The sequence below is a fragment of the Sus scrofa genome, chromosome 18 (assembly GCF_054392235.1).
Source record: "Sus scrofa isolate SSC_HxYL_T2T_F1_AM1 chromosome 18, Sscrofa_HxYL_maternal_Yorkshire_Landrace_v2.0, whole genome shotgun sequence".
NCBI lineage: Eukaryota > Metazoa > Chordata > Mammalia > Artiodactyla > Suidae > Sus > Sus scrofa.
The window spans coordinates 14,394,140-14,415,633 of record NC_139400.1 but is presented as its reverse complement, the minus strand read 5'-3'; the positions used below and the strand labels follow the sequence as shown (position 1 = coordinate 14,415,633).

Here is a 21,494-nt window from a genome sequence, read left to right as displayed (position 1 = left end):
TTGCGGCCGCGGCGGCGCGGGACTGGCTCGGAGGTGGTTGGGCCCCATCTGGTCCCCGGGTGTCTGTTTCTGCCTCACCCCCTGAAACACGCACGCGCGCACTGTGCTCCGCAGACCCCGCAGCGGCGGAAGCGCGGGTCTCGGCGGGATGAGCGCTGACCCGCGCGTGCTTCTCGGAAAACCTTGGCCCCCGGGGGCCCGCCCCGCCGGCGCGCGGACTTGAATGCGTGCTGGGAGCGGTCCGTGTCGCCGGCGGAGTGCGGGTTTTAACCCCACCGCCCCGTACCCCTCCCCGGCCGGCTTTTTTCACCAAGGGATCCGCGTTAAGCGCCGGGCGCGGAGTCAGCAACCCGCGCCGCCACGGGAAACACGGAGTTTCTAAGACTGAGAACCAAGTGGTGGGGGAGGGGCTGGAAACCCCGGGCGAGCCCCCACGTGCTGCCACCCGCTTAGCCGCCGAGTTGCCGGGGCCCCGCGGGGCGAGGCACCTCCCCGAGCCCAGGGCCCGTGGGGCGTTCTCCGGTGTCGCTGTGGCCTCCTTGGGCGGGTCCCAGGATGGGGCAACCCTGGCCCCCGGCTGGAAATCAAGGTGAGTGCTCTGTCGGGAGTCGCCTCCCTTCCTCCTCTAGGTTCTGAGGATAGGGTGACCCCCCCAAATCACTTGGGCGCCCTGAATGCTGATGTCAGCTCTGCTGCTGCCCATAATCAGTGATGCGGGGTGGCCACCCGAGAAAGAACGGGACACAGGTCGCTTTGGGAACGCCATGGGGGCGGTGAGAGGCTGGTCTTTGCCCCGGTCCAGTTGCGGGGATTCTCGAGTTCTCTCCTCCCGGGAGGAGGGGTGAGCCCCCTTCTGGCACGCTCCTTAGGCAGTGCCCCCTCCCAGCCAGAAGGAACCCTGGCTCAGCCATCATTCAGGTTTCCCTTTCTCACCGAGTCCCATCCGCTTGTGTACAGTTCCCTACAGTCTGGGTGGTGCCGTGGTTCAGAAGTCGGGGGGCGGGGGGGTTCTGGTGGGTTTGTCTTCCTTCTCCTCCCGGCTCCCCAGTCCACAGTGGAGCCAAACCGAAGCCCCTCCTTGTCCTGGAGCAGTGCTTTCTGGACTGAAAGTTGCGATGCTCTGGAGGAGCACACACAGGTGTGGAATTTCTCGCCTTGACCTTTTTCTGAATGGCTGCCTGCATTTCAGACTTCAGGGCAACCCCATTATTGCAGGAAATGCTGGAAACACTGGTTAGAGGTGGGGAAGAGTGGCTCTTCAGTCTATGTGATGGGGTTTAAAGGCCACCCTTTCCCACCCAAAGTGACTCTCCACTGTCATTTACATTTCATCTTTTCCGCTTAATATTTTAATCCTGTCACAATGATAATTTGCCAAAGCATGCAAATCACTCCATTTGCTGACAACTGCTTTGGGAAGGAGAGACAGAGAACTAGGAGGGGAAGTCAGGAGAGCCACGGGGAGGGCCCTCCTGGGACGGATTCAAAATGAGGAAGCCACTGTGTTATTTCTCATACTGGATTTCCTGAGGCCTGTCACGGTTCATGGGCCCTGTCTAGTGATGCTTAGAATATGTCCTTTGCCTGTTGATTTCAGAAAATATGCCTGATCATTCATTAATAGCATTCATTTGCTCTCTGAGTTTGAGTGCAGGCTTTACTGCCTGGGAATCCTAAATTAAAACATGTGACCATATTGCTTGCATTTTAAGAGTCCCTCTTCTGTTTGGTTTGGGTTTGGGTTGTGGTTGTTTTATTTATTTATTTATTTATTTATTTTGGCTCCCCATTTTTTTTTCTGAAATCTGGGTATTTCTTATAGATGATGTCAGAAGCAGCTCAGCAGCTATTTTTTTTTCCTTCTGAAAGATGTTAATGAATGGATCATATATCTTCCCATCAGTGGCATCTTAGAATGGAGGGCCATAGTGATTGTTTTGTATTGGGGTGCCCTTGAAACCCCATCTGTCCTTCACCTTGCTGCACGGTTATTTTAGCCAGTAGCTAAAAGTGGCACGCCCAGACCACAGGACTGTGTAATGAACGCTGATATTTCTTGTTTTTCGATGCCCTGATCTATGTATGACCCCTTCTGCAAAATTAATGCAATAGAATATTTGCTGAACAGAACAGAAAAATGTTAAAGGCAGTGTGACTGATTTTGCCTTTGGCCTCAAGCTCCAGTATTACTAAGCGAGCACTGTTACTGATCCTGTTTTATGTCAAGCTCTGATTTTTTTTTTTTTTCGGTATGAAGTTTACATATATAATTTTTTTCTAAAAAAATCAAGCATATGATCCTCTTATTGGGCCTCAAATATTTATGTGGTCGTCAGCATTTTCGAATGTCCTGGCAGTTGGGAAAGGAATACATCATTAATTCTGGTCAGTGAGTGAGTAGAATCAGTACCGTTACTTCTGGGTCAAGCAATGAAGAGTAAGATATCACCCCCATTTTCCTTTTTCCCTCCTGCTATCATCTTGAAGGTCATGTGTTCCCACCCAGTAAAATGGAGGCGGGCAACTCACCTTGCATTAGACTTGACTGAATTGGGTTAAACCACTGAGATGCTGATAATTACTTATTAGAACATAGCCTTGCCTATAAAAAAACATTGCATTGAAACATTATCTTGATGACTGAGTTTGGGACACCCCCTTAAATGTCACACCTCCTTCGCCTCACCCTCGGGTGGCCCTGTCCGTCTTCTGATTGATGGAAGCATAAGTAGAGATTGGCCAGGGCCCTGGGCTGTCATGAGAACCAGCTTTCAGGAGGTTCCAGGAGGACCAGCTGAGGCCTCTCCCAGCCCTGCCACTGATCTGCTGAGGCCATGATCGAGGCACTGTGTTTCACCCTCCGTAAGAGGAGCAGGGGTGGCCTTTCAAAGATTTCTACCGTCTCTTTAACAGGTGCTCGTATTTTGTCCTGATTGTAGGTCCTTGTTAATTTGATTGCTCCAGAAAGCCCTTCTTTATTGAACTTTTCAAAAATATCATTGCACGATGAATTGACAGTTTAAAACAAACAAAAGGACCCTGGTCCTTCCCCTCAGATGGTTTAAGACAGAGCTTCTTGGGGGAAGGAGATGCATTTAAAACGTGTCCAGCCGAGGCATCATTTGTCTAGGCTGCCAAAGGCGGTAGCGATCTACGGCACCTGCCCTGTGCCATTGGTGGGGTGTTTTATAGGTTTTAGTACGTCTGTGGGAGAGGACGTTATTAACCTTGTTTTATACCACCCATGTGTTGGGGTACCTGCCGTACTACCACTGACACTTCAGACCTAGCATCACGTGAATCTTTGCTCTTCCGCCAGGGCTCCGGGTCATCACACTCACCCACCAGAATGGTGTGTCTCTTCTCCAGCCAGGGCAGCATCTCCTTCGGAGAAGATAATTGACGATGCTGCACTGCACACCTACAACTAATTGAGACGTGAAATACACAGTGAATGTAAAAGACATCCTTGATTAAGAGCCTGCAGGATGTTTAATTTCACTTAGCCTAGTTTGCTGGACCGACTGGTCCCTACCCACCCCACCCCCACTTTTTTTTTTTCCATTTTGTCTATTAATATCCCATATAAATGAAAATGCCTCTGGAAACCATGAGTCATCTTTGTAGAGCATCGAGGACTTAGAAAGTCTTAGCATTGGTGGTATACGCCCGGATTGAAAGTCCAGACTTGCCCTGTCAAATTGGATGTTGCAGTTAGAAGGAATTTCGTGATCCAGGGTCCGTAGGTGGACACCCGTGTCTGATGGATTCCTGTCCTCAGGGCTGATGTGTTCCACTGTCGGAAAGAAAAAAGGAATTAGCTTTTTGATTACCTACGACATGCCAGACGTTCTCTTAAGTAGTTCCTATTAATTATCCCGTCTAATTTCTATGAAAATCCCCTAAGAAAAACCTCATAGGCATTTTACAGATGCGGGACAGAGCCTAGCTGTTACAGAGCGCTTTGCTATCCATTTAACTTCCATCCGTTGGTCTTAATTTGCTGTGTCCTCTGGAGAGGCACGGCCCCTCCCTTTTAAAAGTTTCACACACGTCTTTTTTTTTTTTTCCTTTTTTATTAAAGTATAGTTAATTTACAGTGTGGTGCCAATGTCTGCTGCACAGCAGCGTGACCCCATCGTACGTATCTATACATTCATTTTCTCGTATTCTCTTCCATCATGGTCTATCCCAAGAGACTGGATAGAGTTCCCTGTGCAGTACAGCAGACCTCGTGGCTTATCCATTGGCAACGTGTGCATGTACCGACCCCAACCTGTTTTGCACGTCTTCACTTTACTGTTGAGGAACCTGGATCAGGATGACCTTGGACGAACGATTCAACACCTTAGCTGCCTTGGTCTCTGGACCTATGACCCAGGGTGGGAGAGAACAGAGGTCTGTGTAGTGCGGACACTCGTGACTCAATTCTGTGCATGAGGCACCTTTGGGGAAATGAAACCGCAATGTCTGACCTGAGGACTGTGAATGCTCTGATCATAACTCAGTGGATTCCAAGCGAATGGGGGTGTTATCTAATCATGAAAAGCAGGCTGAGAGTCATAGTCCAGTTTTTATTTTCCTTTGCACTTGACCGCTGATTGTGTAACCTTGCCATTGCATTTGCTCCCTGGTGCAGAGGGAGCCGTTCATATCCACCCATGCATCGAAGTAGAGGCAGGTGCCTGGGACCCGAGCATGGGGCAGGCTGGGGATAGCACTTCTCCCGACAGCCCTTGTCCTGGTCCCTTTTGACTTTCGGGGAAACCTGTGCAAGCCGCTCCTTTATTTGCGCTCCAGATTACTCTTCACCCGTAACTCCAGTTGACTGTAAGGCCTTCCTAGTCGTGGACTCCGAGGAGTGCTTTGAATTCAGGGAAAGGTAAACGGAGGCAGCAGTCTCCCCAGGACAAACTTGCTGCTCACATCTTTTCTCCAGAGAAAAGCCTGCTGTCCTGACCAGCTCTGTGCCTGGACACACACCCAGCAGTTGTAAAGAAATGACACATTCAGCAGAGCACAGTATGTGTGACCCGCAGCGCTCTGCGGGGGTGGGGTGGGGGTGTCTGTTTGCTAAATAAAAGGGTAGGTAATCCTAGCAATTATTCTCCCTTCCTTGGCCAAGGATGGTTGTCACGTAAACAGCATTAGTTGGGAATGAAGCCTTTCGTACCGCCACTGGCTGCTTTCATAATTGTTTCACAGAGTTTCCCATGCTGACTTTTGCCCTGGTGATCGGGCTTTACCTCCCATCAGAGTGGTGGGTTTGAGCTCCCTGGGCTGCAGAATTTAACTAAAGGTCTCTTGTGGTGGTTCTCGACTTAGTCCTGAGCGTTGAATCTGCTGTAAGGCTGGGAAATTTGGAATACCACCGTTAATCTGAATATGGCTTGGACTAATGTCTGACCCCCCTCGCTAACCTATGTGTTTCAGGTGGGATTAAATCATGCAAATCAATTGTAATTATTTCCTGAGCAAATAAAATTACTTTGGTCATCCGACTGGCCCCGAAGTTCCTATGTTCAGTCCCGATCTGAACATGAACTTGTAGGGGAGGCTCCCTGCCAGCACCTTTGTTACCATCCCGTCACATGACATGCACCTGATGTCCACACCTGGCCTCAGGAATGCCACTTACAGCTTTTCAACACAATTCCAGGGAAAAAAATATATATTTACAGTCCCTTGGGATGGGCATTTGGGGAGCAGAGCACCAGGTCATATCCTGGATTTTCAAGAGGATACAGAAAAGCCTGGACCCGCTGATCTCCAAGCCCCATTGCAGGTGCACAGTTATCTTGACTCTCAGAGAAAGGTGTGTCCCTCCTACCAAGGCCCAGCCACAGTCAGAGTTAAAACCAGGCACGACCTTGTCCTTGTACCTTAGCCCTTTATACCGTAATCAGTAAGTGCCCATTCGGTGCACAGACAGAACCCGCAGGAGGCTGGGTTCAAGGGCTCTGGACTGACATGTAGGCAGCTCTCAAGGACATAGTGGTTTTCGACAGCCCTTATGCCACCGAGGTCAGAAAGGTATTTTGTGAAATATTCCTAAATATAACTGTGAAGAGTTGCCTGAGGTCCTGGGAGAGAATGGGGAGAGAGAGATTTTCCGAGTCAAACTCTGTGCCACGGGTTTGCGTCGGCTCATTTTAGATCATTGCAACACACTCCCAGCAGCATCATTGTGCCAAAGGCCTGGCTTGTTTTTCCACTCCCCACTCATTGTGGCTCTTTACCCTCTGGGTCAAAAAATAAAACATAATTACAGTGTTCATTGTTCTTTGACCAGCCTGAGAGAACATTTTCCTGCCATCGCAGCTTGTTCACCCGGCTCTCAGGGCTTCCCAGCATCCGATGGAGGTGGGGGCGCAGGCAGGGAGAAGGTGGAGGGGGTCTGTCTTCCTGACCACGTCTGGTTTCCTGGGGAATAGGAAGTGATGCCACCAAGCAAGCGGCTGGTTCGGAAGAGGTGCGGGGGGTGAGGAGAGGGAAGGGGCGCGCAGCCTCCCGCAGGAGAGTGAGAGGAGGCGCCTGTGCAGACCTTTCTCCGCACAAATGGAACCCGCCCTGTGTGCTGCGCCTCACCCAGGGCCGTGGCCGGGAGGTTCTGCATCTCCCTCTGCAGAGCTGTGTCGTTTTGGGAACAGCTGCCTAGTATTCCATTGTATAGACGTTACGTAATTTGTCGTGATTAAGCCTTATGATTTATTACTTTTTTAATGCTGTCTCCTCCCGACAAAAGTTTAGGCTGCTTCCAGGGCTGGAATGCTTGCACACACGTCGTTACCCACGTTCAGCCGTGTTCCGAGGGGCACGTGCTTGGGCGGGCGGCGCCGGAGCAGAGCGCGGATGCGGCGCGGAGGGGGTGCCCGCGTGCGGCGGCGGGGGGTTCATTTCCACCCGCAGGAAATTGCCCCCGCCTGGAGGTCGGGCGATTTTCGCTCCCACCGACAGAGAATGCCCACGCCTGTCTCTCCAGGCCCTCTCCCACACAGACTCTTTTGTAAGTTTGTGGTGGTTTCCATTCTGTTGGGTGAAAATAGTGTCTCATTGTACTTTGTGCGTCTCGTGAACGAGGATGAGCAATGTTGGGGGCACTTGTATTTCCGATTCGGTTCCCTTTCTGGGACTCTGGGCTCGTTGGTGGTTCTCCTTTGGGGTGGTAGGTCTTTTTCTTATCTATTTATAGGAGCGCTTTATATATATTGAACAAATGAGCTCTTGGTCAGGACTGTGGCTTGCGAATGTTTCTTCCTGGTCTGTTTGTCTTTTGGCTTTGTTTATCTTGCTCTTTTTTTCTTTCAGGCTCCCCCCCCCTTTTCGTATAGTTTGTTTTGTTGATTTGTTTTTTATGGATGCTTGGGGTTTCTGTGATATTTAAGGAAGAGCAGTGGGAGGAGCAGAGACTCTGGAGTGCCACCTGCCTCTGCCACACCCTGGTGGGGCATCTGCAGGCAATTTGTAACCACCTTGAAACTCAGGGATAGGAATGGGGCGGGGGGAGAGGGAGTTCCCGTCGTGGCGCAGTGGAAAGGAATCCAACTTGGAACGATGAAGTTGCAGGTTCAATCCCTGGTCCTGCTCAGTGGGTTAAGGATCCGGCCTTGCCATGAACTGTAGGTTGCAGACGTGGCTCGGATCTGGTGTGGCTGTGGCTGTGCTGTAGGCCAGCAGCTGTAGCTCAGATTGGACCCTAGCCTGGGAACCTCCATATGCCTCGGGTGAGGCCCTAAAAAGACAAAAAAATAATAATAAGAAGAAGAAGAACACCTGGGAGTGTGTCAGCGCCCACGTGTGGGAGATACTCGTCCATGTTAGTTCCTTCCTTTTCCTGGACGTCAGTTCCAGAGCAGGCACATGACTGTTTGCTTTCCACAGTTGTTCTGGAAAATTGCAGAAAGTCCATAGTTTCCTGGGCACGTGCCCCGTGACCCTCTGAGAGGTCCGTGTGGCCTGCCCTCCGATGAGCCTCGGGAGGAGGCTCACTTCCCCTAAGCACTATTCCGAGGTTGCCACGGGTCTGGTGGCCTCGAAGGAAGGCCTGGAAGATGGAGCAGCCTTCTTCTTCCTCGCCGAGTGGTCCTCGGGCATTCACTTCAAAGTGCTGCTGGAGTCTGGTCTTCTTCCCCAGGAAGGTATTTTAGGACCAGAGACAAAATGGGACACACTTGGTCTTTCCTGCCGAGAGAACTGTAGGGCCAGGCCTACCTGTACCCAGAAGATGTGTGGCTGTGAGGATGACCCTGGGGAAACAGCCCACGCCCCGGGATCGCCAGGACGGAGAGCACGTTCCTTCCCAGGGAGTAGACCCCCCAGCCCCCTCGCCGGCTGCATAGGGGGGAGCCCTCGAGGTCATGCTCTCAGCAGGGGGAAGCATGTGGGGAAGGGTGTGCCCGCATGGGTGCCTAACATGTACACCAGACGGCTGGAGGGAGATTATGTGGTGGGAGATGCATGTGTGGGTTTAGGGGTATTGATTCTTCTAAGTTTTTCTGGAGTGACTTTGGTCACTGAGTGACGGGAAATGAGTTAGAGGCTTGGAAATGGGAGTACTTGAGGAGCAGGTGGAAAGAGGAATTTTTATTGAGGCAGAAGGGAAATCACATGGGAGTTGGGAAGGCGTGGTGGGCTTTGGATTGAGGACTCGAGAGGGAGAGGGAGACAGCGAATTGTCTGGGGAAGGGTCCCCAGAAGGAGGGCATGAGGCCCCCATAGAGAAGTCTCTTTCTTCCCAGAACAGTTCCACCAGCGCTGTGCCTAAAATTCAGAGAGGACTCGTTTTTTTGAGGGTCAGAGGCTGCATGTAGCTAGCCAACTTGGCGCTTTGATCATTTGAAACACAGAAAAGACATATGTTGGCGTTCTTGTTGTGGTTTAGTGGTAACAAAATCGACTAGTATCAGGTTTGATCCCTAGCCTCGCTAACTGGGTTAGCAATCCAGCGTTGCCATGAGCTATGGTGTAGGTTGCAGATGCGGCTCAGATCTGGTGTTGCTGTGGTTGTGGCGTAGGCTGGCAGCTGCAGCTCCAATTTGACCTGGGAACTTCCATATGCCATGGGTAGAGCCCTAAAAAGCCAAAAAAAAAAAAAAAAAGTTAAGATCCCCAAGGAGAGATTCCCTGTTTGCTTTTACAGTGAAGAACAGTTGTTGCCTTTCTCCGGAACGCTCAGTTTGTCTATTCCTTTGGGCACTGGGACTGACCTTCCAGTCTTCCTCACTGGTGGCCAGAACACAGAGCATCAAAGCTGTAACCCATCCACACAGAGAGTGTCCACTAATTGCTTTATTCTTCTTTGGGGGGACTTGCCCCACTGGTAGAGGCTGCCCCCGGAGTCAGTGTTCTGGTCCCTGTCCACCAGCTCAGCCAATCATAACCACCCTCTCAGGGGCGTGGTCCTGGGCAGCCAATCAGAGCTTTTCCCTGGGGGTCCAACTGCAGCTGCCCCCAAGGCTGCAAGGCTTCCTTCTGGAGCTGCCCTGGCTTCAGGGACAGTAGCCTGAGAGGTTAAGCACAGCACTCAGAAGGTAGGGATGGGGAGAACGTGGACATTTAGGTCCCCATTGTCCCTAAGACCCATTCCTCCTCCCCTTCTCCCTGTGTCTTTCTGTCTCTTGCAAGGCAAGAGTCCTCACTAATAAAATTCTCACTTTCTGTTTCGCCTTTTTTTTTTTTTTTTTTTTTTTTTTTTGCCTTTTTTTATGGCCGCTCCCTCGGCATATGGAGGTTCCCAGGCTAGGGGTCGAATCGGAACTGTAGCTGCTGGCCTACACCACAGCCACAGCAACGCAGGATCCGAGCCACATCTGCAACCTACACCACAGCTCACAGCAACGCCAGATCCTTAACCCACTGAGCAAGGCCAGGGATTGAACCTGCATCCTCATGGATGCTAGTCAGATTCGTTTCTGCTGAGCCACAACAGGAACTCCAAATTTCTCACTTTCATTTAACTTAACCTCGTAATGTTTTTTGGTCCCCATGTAGGTTATTCTTCCTAGAACAAGGTGAAAAGGGGAAAAAACAAAAACAAAAACAGGAAGCAGAAAGGAAGGAGAGAAGCAAAGGAAGGCTCTGTAAGCAGCCTTTGTAACTAATACCAGTTCCAGTTACTTAACTGTCACCGCCCCACCTCTCTGCCCCTCGGCCACTCCTGCCCTGTCCCTCACGGTGCTCAGGTGACCTTGGCCCTCATGACCAGGGATCTCCCAGAGGGCCTGCAGCCCAGGGTGTTTATCCCAAAGCCCATTCTGCATCTGCGGGAAGGGAAGGCTCTGCGGCTGTAACACTCCAGACAGGGCTTGTGGGGCACCGGGGCCATTTTCCGAGGCTCAACTCGAACAGAGACACTGGGTAGTCTTGTTTCCCTGAGGATTCCGAAGAGTGTCTGTGATGGGCGATTGCGGAATTGGAGTGCGTAAATCTTCTACAGGGAAAGAATTTTTCCCTTTGTAATTGAAGAAAGCCCGATTAAAGTATACTAATGACTGGGCTTATCAGTGTCCATTAGTAATTTTTCAAGTTACCTGAGCAAGAAAAAAGTAGTGATTACAGACGCTAAGACCCAGCCTCCTCAAGTGTATGCTGGTCATTCGCTTTGACAGACCTAATTCAGTTCTCTTTATTTTTGGTGAAACTCCTGTGCCGCAGTAACCAGATACCTCCAGGCTGGGGGAGGGACTCAGTGACGAGGAGAAAACCAGACTGCCGTGTTGATATAAGTGATCTGAATGCTGGTGCAGAGAATTACTCAGATCTGATGTAAAGCAGCCCACTTTCCTCTTGTGTACTCTTACCACAGCCTGGTTGGTTGGTTTGTTTCTTTCTTTTCTTTTTTTTGGCCACAGTATCTCTTTCTGGTTTTCAGTTCAGGTTCACAGAGTGGTTGGTCTGAGGGCTACATGAGCTCACAGAGGACCCTGCCTTGTATTCCACCATTCTTCTGCTCTCCTTGAGAGCAAGGTAAGAGACACAAATGATGGAATTATAACAGTCCATTGGGAAGATCTATATTTATTCTAATGCTTTTCCCATGGCTCAGAATATTTGGGAACTATTTTTAAAAATTAATTGAGGCCCAGTTAGTAAGGAGCGAAAAGCAAAAACATCTCAATGTCAATAAATTTACAGCGGTGTATTTGTGACAGTACCTAGCAAAACCCTTAGTACAGGAGTTCCCTGGTGGCCTAGCGGTTAAGGATTTCACGTTGTCACGGCTATGGCATGGGTTTGATCCATGACCCCAGGGACTTCCGTATGCTGTGGGGATAGCCAAAAAAAAAAACAAAAACAAAAAAAAAAAAAAACAAAAAGAAAAAATCTTTAGTATAGAAGAGACATATAAAAGATCCAGTGGAGATTTCTGCTGCAGGTCAAAGTGAAATTCCTTGATCACAGTCTGTCCACATTTCACCGGCTTGTGAGTTTTGCTCTCCTTGACCCCGACTCATAGAAAACTGCATCTGTTTCAGGCAGAACTTCTAGCACCGCAGGGATTGCTTCCTCCCCTCTCTCTTGTTGTACAAAGAAAGGGACAACTTCAGAGGCTCCCATTTCCTCCCGTATCTGTGTTGGTTGGGATCCTAGGGCAGCAGATGCCAAGATGGGGTCAGAGATGCAAGAGTTGTCGGGCGGGAGATGCATGTGAGGGACACGGGGAGGGAGCAGGGTGGCCCGGAGGAGCCCCAGACCAGGTCCGGCTCTGCACCTGTGACGTAGAGGCAGAAGGAAGGGTTAGGCAGGAAAAGCCTCCGACCACGCGGTTCTGAGATCGTGTGACCACCCCCGTGAGGAGTCACCAAAGTCTTCAGTCAGAGGAAAGGCTCAGAGGTGACAAGGGCAGCTCTAGAATGGCCGGGGCCATCAGTGGGTCCTGGCCTCAGGGCAGGTGCAGCGGGGACCCCACTGGGGCGGTTTTGGAGCTGTCGGTTGGAGGTGCCTCTGCCGTGGGCCCTTAGGAAGCAGAGTTGGGTGTCACTTCATTAGCACACAGCCACCTTTCCGCGCAGTTTGGGGAGCAGCCCCCCCCCCGCCCCCCGGCTCCTTGGGCCTCTCATCTTGTGGCGACTGGAAGCAGTGGGCTAACTGCCAGCCCCCAGTCCTGCAGCTGGTCTTGGGCCCAGTGGTTCTTCTGCTGTGTGGGTTGAACTGTGTCCCCAGAGAGACATTTCAGAGCCTTGTCACAGCTCGACTCTCGCTTATGGCCATGCCACACCCCCTTACCACCTAATTATCAATAACTCTGTTGGAGTATTTGTAGAGCTCACTTTCCTCCATAAAAGGATTTTAGGCAACTGCTGCTTCCTGTTGTTTGCCAAAAGATTTATTTGTTAAATGTATATTTTATGGCCACACCCATGGCATATTGAAATTCCCAGGCTGGGGATTGAACCCACGCCTCCGCAGTGACCCGAGCCACTGTAGTTACATTCTTAACCTTCTGTGCCACAGCAGGAACTCCCGTTATATTTTTTCAAGACTGACTTAATATTTTTGGAGACAGTGGCCGCACTGACAACCTCAGAGTCGAGCACACATCCGGCCTCAGCACGAGGCCTTAGGGCCTGCAGAGAGGGGCAGCCAGACCCCGGGCAAGGCCTGGTACAGACCTGGCTCTCTGGGACCCAACTGTGTTCACCTCCCAACCATAGCTGGGCAGCAGCTCTGCCGCCTTCCATCCTGAGTCCCAGGAGTCTTGACTGCCTGTGATTTGACCAACCTAGTGTCACACGGCCCAGAGCAAAAGCTGTGAGAATAACAGTCAGTTGGAGATTTGAGCACAATTGAAACCCACCCAAGCCTCAAACTCTGCAAGTCCTTTAGTCACTCTCCGTAGGCAAAAATCAGATCCCAGGCTTTGCCTCGTGAAAGTTAATGCACAGAAAAGGGACAGAGGGACCCATTCCAAATGCATATCAAGGGCAGTTTGCCGCAAGCATTGCAGCAGCCCAAGTTATACCCATAAGCCGCAGTTTTAATTAAGGCAGAATGTGGCTCCTCTCCAGTCAAGGCCGGAGAACCAGCACGTTCCCAGGACACGCCATGACATCTGGCAGGTCACGCGGGGAGAGCTGGGAGTGCCCGGCCTCCTGACACCTGCTGGCTGCACGGTGCATCCCAGAGGCCTCATCCCGACGGCGACGTGTGAGCTGAATGTTTAAGAATAAGCCTCTGAACCGGGGAGACCCAGAGGCCCTCTGCTCTGATCACCCCTTTCTGCTGCCTGGGCCTCTCCCCCCAGCACTGTGGACCCTGCCTGCCTCAGTGAGCACCCACCCCACCTGCGCCGTTATCCTCAGAGCTGTTGGAGGACTTGTGTGCAGCAGCTGTCTGTGAAAGGCGAAGCCCTCCCCGGATATGAGTACTTTGTTATCACTGTTCTTTTTTTCTTTATACAGCTGCACCCGCGGCGTATGGAACTTTCCAGGCTAGGAGGTCCGTCGGAGCGGCAGCTGCCGACCTACACCCCAGCCACAGTCACACGGGATCTGAGCCGCATCTGTAACCTACACCACAGCTCACGGCAACGCCGGATCCTTAACCCGCTGAGCAAGGGATCAAACCCGCCTCCTCACAGAGACTGTGTTGGGTTCCTAACCTGCTGAGCCACCATGGGAACTCCTGTTATCACGGGTATGTCCCCCCAAATCATAGAAACCCGTGGAACGAAGGCCCCATGTTCCTTCCCGGGGACATCACACTCTGCTTCGCTGTGCTGCTGGAATGGACGAGTCAGGGGCCCGAGGGCAGCAGTAGAGACGCACCAGCCGATGGCACAGGAGCAAGCAGGGGGCTCAGCCCAGGCACCTGGTTCCCATGACCCTCCAATCCCAGTCTGCAGCAGATGTCATAGCCTGTCAAAGGGTGCCAGGCGGGCCTCTCCCTGCCACAGGGACAGCCCTCCACTTCTGGCACACCTGGAAGTTGGCTGGCAGGGCCCCCAATACCTGCCCTTCGCCTCCTTCCTGCCCTTGGCTAACAGGGGGATGGGCACCCCTTTCCCATGAGACCCCTCCTTATGTGCCCAGGGGCACGGAGAGTCCCACCCATCTCTGCTTCACCATGAATGGGCTTTGGGGCCAGAGAGTGAAAGCACCCAGGCTCTTGGGCTCTTGTTCCCCGCGACCACTGCCCAGCTCAGAGGAAGCTGTGTCCTAAAGGGCCCCTCAAGCGGGCCGTGTTCTGAAACAGACAGAAATCACAGTTGGGCTGGATAAAGATATGCCTGCAGAATCAGAGCAGCTGTCTTCAAACAAGCCAACTCATTCAACCTGAAGAAGTGCAGTGTTGAGAACACACAGCTTGGAGTTCCCATTGTGGCTCAGAGGGTTAAGAACCTGACATAGGGTCCGTGAGGATGCAGGTTTGGTCCCCAGCCTCCCTTTGTGGGTTAAGGATCCAGCCTTGCCACGAGTTACAACATAAATCACAGATGCAGCTTAGATCTGGTGTGGCCTGTGGCTGTGGCTGTGGCATAGGCCAGCCGCTGCAGCTCTGATTTGATCCCCAGTCTGGAAACCTCCATAGTGTGCTCCCCCCGGAAAAATGGCTACTCATGGGGTCTCTGGTACTGTTCCCATTGGGTAGTCTAGTCATATTTCTCATCTTTCTTTTAATGGCTCTGTTATGTATGCGCCTTTTATTGTACATGATCTCATGTGTTTCTTCTAAGAAGAGGAGGTTTAGATCATGCATTTTGTTTATAACTCTGCAGTGAAGATCAGAATCTGACTGCCCAAAATGGGGAGGGCTGCAGAAGAAAAAATACAGGCGTAGCTCGCTTTCTTGTATTTTGGAACCCAACCCGCGGCATCTCTGGGTCCGCCTGCGCTGGGACAGGCTGGCGTCTGTGCCTTGTGTTTGCCATCTTCTTGATTTCTGATCACAGAACTCAGCCAAGACAAATGCTCGGGAAGTCGTTAATTTGTCAGCCAGGAGCACGTGGACATGTTCTCTGAAGGACATGGAGAAAAAAGCACAGGCCCCATCCCGCAAAGAGAAGACAAAACAGGCTCTTTGCATAGAATACAGCCCGTCCTTGGCGTTCCCATTGTGGCTCAGCAGTTAGCGAACCCGACGAGCATCCATGAGGACGCGGGTTTGATCCCCGGCCTTGTTCAGTGGGTGAAGGATCTGGCGTGGCCATGGCTGTGCTGTAGGCCAGCAGCTGTAGCTCCGATTGGACCCCTAGCCTGGGAACCTCCATATGCCATGGGTGCGGCCCTAAAAAGATTAAAAAAAAAAAAAAAGAATACAGCCCATTCTGAATTAAGCAGCAGTTACAATAGGAGCTAACATTTCTGCCGACGCACCTGCAGTGGGATGCGGGGCCGCTGCCGTGCCAGGGGCTTGCAGTGACCCCTTTTCTCTAACATGTGCCTCGGTGGAGGGTATTGTCACTGTTTCACAGACAAGGAAGTGGAGGCTCTGGGAGGTTAAATGACATGGTCACGGTCACGCAGCACCAAGTGGCAGAGCCAGGACGTCCGCCGGGCTGGCTGGCCCCAAAGCAGGTGCCCCAAACCGTGGAGCTGCAGGGAGAAGGCCGCCAGGCTGAGTGGTCTCCTTTATGTCATTACTGATCTCAAGCTTAAGAGGGACCCCAGGACACCTCCCCAGCCCTTCTCTGTCCCCCTCCCCTTGGTGACCATCAGAGCCCCCTTCACGCTCCTGAAGCCTCCACCACCCTCCCCCACCCGCCCTGCACTGATAGCCTCTGACCTGTTCCTCTGACGAAGGGACAGTCAGAAGGCAGCTCCCACTAGGCCCCCTCCCCATGGGGCGTCGGTGCCCAGACGGCTCTCTTACCCGTCAGCAGAGGCAAACCATGCCGCTCCCCTGCTCCCCAAAGCCCTGCCCCTGTCCCCATAAAGACCCTTTTCTTCCCCAGACCCCCCTCCTCTGCTCCAGCACGTACCCCCCTCTTTCTGCTCCATCAGTATTTCTTTCTCACGCAGTGGTCCTTGGTCTTGGCTGTGGGTTGGAAACACCTGAGGCTTTTTTTAAAAAAAAGAACAAGGAGCCCCCAAAGGTCGGACTTCACTGGCCTGGGCTTCTCCCAGGCGGCAGGAGAGCTGACACTCCTGAGGAGCCCACAGAGCCCCAGGAACACAGTACCCCCTGCCACCCGCACACGAAGGCTGCTCCTTCCCACCCCGGGGCCCCTCCAGCTGCCCGCTTCTCTGCTCCTCTTTCCACCCAAACTCCTCCAAGGACAGAGGAGGCATCCTTCCTCTGTCCCCTGATTTTCTTCTTGAGCCCCTCCTCCATCTAGCCTCGGAGCCACGGCTGCTGACCCACCTAGGTCCCCAGCTTCGTGTGCGCTTCCCCGCAGGACTCTGGCCACCTGTCCTGTTCCTGGAGGCGCACCTCCAGCCTCGACATCACGCCCGTGGTTTCCTTCTGCCTTGTGGGTCGTTCTCCCATCTCCGCAGCCGCTTCCTCCTGATGGTCTCAGGCTGGCGTCCCAGGGCTCCCTCCTGGGACTCCTCTCACGCCCTTGGGTGCTTCTGCATCCCGAGGCTCTCCGTGAGTCTAGAAATCAGCTGTTCCCGCCTGAGTCCCAAGGTGGTGCCTGTGATGGGACCTCTGTCCATGAACTCCAGACTCGTGGATCTCAGCGCTCACTTTACGTCTCCACTGGGGTGTCACACAGATGCAGGCTCTTGAGCACCCCCCCGGCCCGAGCCCTGCTCCCCGCCCGCTCCGGAGCTGCTCTCACCGCCTCCCCTTCTCTCCCCGGCCTTGCCAGCCTCCCTGTGACTCAAGCCAGAAAGCAAGCTGACCGCCCGATTTCTGCATCCACACTTCCAGTCCTGTGGGGCCTTCCAGGTGGTGCTGCTGTCAGGGCGTCGCCAGAACCCCCACGTCTCACCGCCTCCGCAGCGCCAGTCTGCTCCCAGTCGCATCATCTGTCACCTGGTTTCTACCTCCAGCCCCGCCCTCGTGGTCTATCCTCCAAACAACAGTTAGAGAGACCCTCTGGCAGAAACCCCAAGGGCTCCGATCTCACACCCATGACCTGCAGGGCCTCCGTTCCTCTGGCCACCTCTCCCACACCTGTCCTCTCCACCCTGCCCCGCCCTGCCGTAGCCAGCTGGGCACCCAACATGCCAGAAGCCGCGTACCTCAGGGCTTTGCGCTGGCTCCTCTCTGCCTGCCGTGTCCTTTTCCTTGACGTCCCCATGATCTGCTTCCCCCTTGTCCCCAGCTCTCCGCTCAGTGAGCACCTGCCGCTCCACCCTTTTACGCTGAAATGCCCTTTCCACTCTCTTTTCTTTGCTCATTTTTCTTCTTGGCACTTGTCACCTCCTAATACCCTGCATAATCTCCTCATGTATTGTATTGCTTGTATGCAAACAGGCGTTTCTCTGTTTTGGTCAGTGTCCAAAACCCAGTGCAGTGCCTGGCACTTTGTAGGTGGTCAGTGTTTGTTGAATGAATGAATGAATGAATGTGATACAGACCAAGAGCTATGTGGGATCAGGAAGGGAGGAGGGAGGCCTGGGTTAGGTTCCACAAGTATTGTTACTAATTTTTGGTGCTCAGTGTGCTTCATGGTGACTGGAGCTGAACGTGGAAGGAAGAGTAAGATTTAATAATAACAGTAATCGTGGAGTTCCCGTCGTGGCTCAGTGGTTAACGAATCCAACCAGGAATCATGAGGTTGTGGGTTCGATCCCTGGCCTTGCTCTGTGGGTTAAGGATCTGGCATTGCCGTGAGTTGTGGTGTAGGTCACAGACGAGGCTCAGATCCCGTGTTGCTGTGGCTCTGGTGTAGGCCGGCGGCTGCAGTTCCGCTTAGACCCCTAGCCTGGGAACCTCCTTATGCTGCAGAAGCGCCCCTAGAAAAGGCAAAAAGACAAAATGATAATAACAACAACAATAACAGTAGTAGTATATTTGGGACAAACCATAAGACTTGTGAAATCTTCGGAACTCTTTCTTCAAGCTCTGCTCTTGGGTAGAGTGAGGACGAGCCCTGGAGAAGCTAAACCCAAGGTCAGGTCAGGAAGTTGGGGGATCAGTGACTGGGATTTGAAATGGAGCTGGAGAGGCAGGGGCACAGGCTCCTGGGACGTCTAGGCACTGTGGCAAACTGGTAGGCCCCTGTCATAAGCCACCCTCAGTAGCAAATTCTCCCCATTTCTTCCCTTGGCCCCAGCCAAGAAGATGAAAAGTGGTTTACACCGAGGGTCGTAATTCCTATCAGCCTGAAAGTGTTTCTCATGCATGTACTGTCTTGAAAGAAAAGCTTTTGTGGGGGGAGGAAACAAAAGACGTGACGATCAATGGCTGGTGACTGGGCCATCAGTCCCATTTCTAGTAGCGCCATGGTAATTGTGCATTGCCATGGCAACCACTCCAGCTAAGCGAAGTCCATCAGAGGCAGACATGCTGTATGCACTTTTCTTTTTTTTTTTTTTTTTTTTGTCTTTTTAGGGCCACATCCGCGGCATATGGAGGTTCCCAGGCTAGGGGTCGAATCAAGAGTTGCAGCTGCTGGCCACAGCCACAGCCACTCGGGATCTGAGCCGCATCTGTGACCTGCACCACAGCTCATGGCAGTGCCAGATCCTTAACCCACTGGGCGAGGTCCGGGATCGAACCCTCGTCCTTATGGATACTAGTCAGGTTCGTTAACTGCTGAGTCATGACAGGAACTCCTGTATGGACTTTTCAACCCCAGCCCCAGATGTTGAAACCACAGGTTTTGGTGTCAGGATCCCAAGTAGAAGGCCACAGCGCCCCCTTCAGGAATGGGAGGGCACGGGGCGCACTCGCGCGCCTGCTCAAAAACCTAAACGCAGCCTGGATTGCATCACTGCATCCCTCGCTTCCGCCCGTCCTGTCTTCTCTCCCTACTTCCCCACGTCCACACCACTTGTTTTTGCCAAATCCGATTACTCATAATTCTCAAAATGCACTGGGGAGAACAGCATGTAGGCAAGAAACGGGAATGAAACAGCATGGAATGTTCTGGAAACTGCAGCAGGTTTGGTTTGGACCGTAGAGACCTCAGGGTGCAGGCTGCGGAGGAAGGACTTTGAGGGCCTGTTGGCACTGCCCACGCAGCTCTCTTTCCCACCGGGCGAGGTCTGGGGCAAGTTCCTTAACCATCGAAGCCTGCTTTCCTCCTCTGTGGGGCGAGGCCGTAGCACTGCCTTGCACATCTGTGCTGGGAACTATGTGAGGTGAGTGTGTGCAGGTGTCTGGCACAGAAGCAGACAGCAGGTGCTGCGAACACAGTGGAGCTAAGAAATGGCGAGTTGGGTTTTGTCTGATGACTGGTGACCCCCGAGACGAGTTGCTGCCGCTCTCAATCCCATTTTACAGGTGACAAAACTAAGGCACGCATAGGAGGCCGAGCTGGTTTTAAACCCAAGCTCTTAACCACTGTAGTGGTTGTTCTTCCTCCAGCAGAACCGAGCCGGAAAGGAATGGCCTGCAAGATGAAGGCAACATCAGGGACCGCGGGAAAAGAATGGTACCCAGAGAAAAACTGGACCTGGCTTTGCCTCCATTGCAGTGGCTAAGATGCTGAGAAAAGAACTTAAGGGCTCAGCATACTCATCGATAGGACTTCTGTGGCAAGAGTAGCCCCCTCAGCCCGTTCCAAAGCCCAGGCACCCCTCCCTGTGCCAGGGGCTTTGCGAAAAGGCCCATCTATAGCCTCCTGCAGGCTGCAGCGCCTGATAGAGGGCTCCCAACACTGCCCAGTCCTCTGGCGGAGAGAGGCAGGCTGGTCCTGGCGTTGGGACTCAGGGCTGCCCACTCATCCACATCCGACAGAGCAGTGTGTCCAGAAACCCGAGCACAGAGGTCGGGGACCTGGGCTGCAGTGTGAGAATCCTTAGCAGCTACATGGACTGTGGGGGACCAGCTCAGTCAGGGCCCTCCGCCCGGATTTCAGCCAGAGGGAATTTAATACAGAGCATCAAACCCCAGGGTCCCCACAGAGCTGCATGGCTGGAATCCAATGGCAGGAGAGATGGTTTGAGGAGGTGCTACCAGAAGCCCCCACAACAGGGCCATCTGAATCTCGCTCGGCCATCAAAGGAGGGCTGTTCAGTGAGAGTGGAGCCCAGGAGGCCACGGAGCCTCTTCCAAGGACACCCCAGGAGGCAGAGAACCAGAGGGAGAAACATTCTGGCCTCCCCTTGCCTCTAGCCTCTACTCCACCTCCAGCCCAGAGTCCAGGCAGCCTGGGAGAGGTCTCACAGGCCCCACAGGGAGGGCAAGGATGGAGGGAAGCAGTGGTGGCTGAGGGGCACGCCCTTAATCCTACCGGAATAGTTCTGGGTTATCTGGAATAATCTAATTGGAAAGACACTGTCTTGCTGTCCCCATAAACTGTTGACATTTCCTGGACGTTTGAAAAGCTGTCCTTCTTAGGTACCAACATCAGATTTGTCTACTTGCTCAGTGGGACCTGACCCCAAAGTCCAGCTCTAGAGACTTTATCTGAACAAAATCCAGCATTCTTCCCCAAATAAAAAAAAAAAATCCATAGTGAAACAACAAACAAATGTTATTTCCTTAACATGACAAAAAAAAAAAAAATACCTAACAAAATCGTTGGAACAAGAAGTATTCTTACTGAGTTCTGAATGGACCAAGAATTATACATATTGAAAAGGAGACAAGAATTTGATAAAATAATCACCCACCTAGAAAACAAAATTGACAGAAAATGCTTAAAACTAGTAAGATAATTCCCTAAAGTGACTGGAAGATAAATATTCAAAACTTAGGAGTTCTCGTTGTGACTCAGTGGTAATGAACCCAGCTAGGACGCCGGTTCGATCCCTGGCCTTGCTCAGTGGGTTAAGGATCCAGCGTTGCCATGCGCTGGGGTGTAGGTTGGTGGCTACAGCTCCAATTAGACCCCTAACCTGGGAACCTCCATATGCTGCGGGTGTGGCCCTAAAAAGATTTAAAAAAAAAAAAGTAATTCTCTTCTCATATAATCACAATAACAAGCTGAAAAACTAAAGGAAAGAAAGATGTAATTAGGAAAAAATGGACGCACAGCTCGTACATAAAGGAAAGGACAGAGAGTTCCACGGGGGTGCAGCAGGTTAAGGATCTGGCATTGTTACTGCTTCGGCTGCGGTCACTGCTGTGGCACAGGTCCAATCTCTGGCCTGCGGAACTTCCACATGCCGTGGGTGTGGCCGCAAAAGAAAAAAAAAAAAGAAAGAACAAAACCTCAGTGTGAGACTCGAAGAAGTGAGTGAAGGGCAGTCATATATGCGGAAACGAAATAAAGCCATCGTCACCTCCCAGAGGGCTGTGAACGGAATCTCATCCATCACCCTCCCAGAATTTTCAAAAATTGACATGAGTCCTTTTAAAATTCCTCCAGGGAATAATAAATATAGGTTTGGGGGCCCAAACTGTGTCATGTGTCTTTAGCAGATGGTGCATGATTTACACCGTGTGACAGTGAGAGCAACGTGGTAATGGGACCACTGGAGCAGGCAGGTCAG

General features: G+C 52.2%; 1 protein-coding gene across 10 annotated transcripts in view; it reads left to right on the top strand.

Moving 5' to 3' along the window:
- The first annotated feature begins 112 nt into the window (after positions 1–112).
- Positions 113–21,494, top strand: part of GALNTL5 (polypeptide N-acetylgalactosaminyltransferase like 5) — a 121,271-nt gene continuing 99,889 nt past the window's right edge. For all 10 annotated transcript variants that reach the window (XM_085005179.1, XM_085005176.1, XM_085005170.1 and 7 more), the window contains exon 1: positions 113–589. The gene's annotated coding sequence lies outside the window, so the exon portion shown is untranslated. The remainder of the gene's footprint in view (positions 590–21,494) is intronic.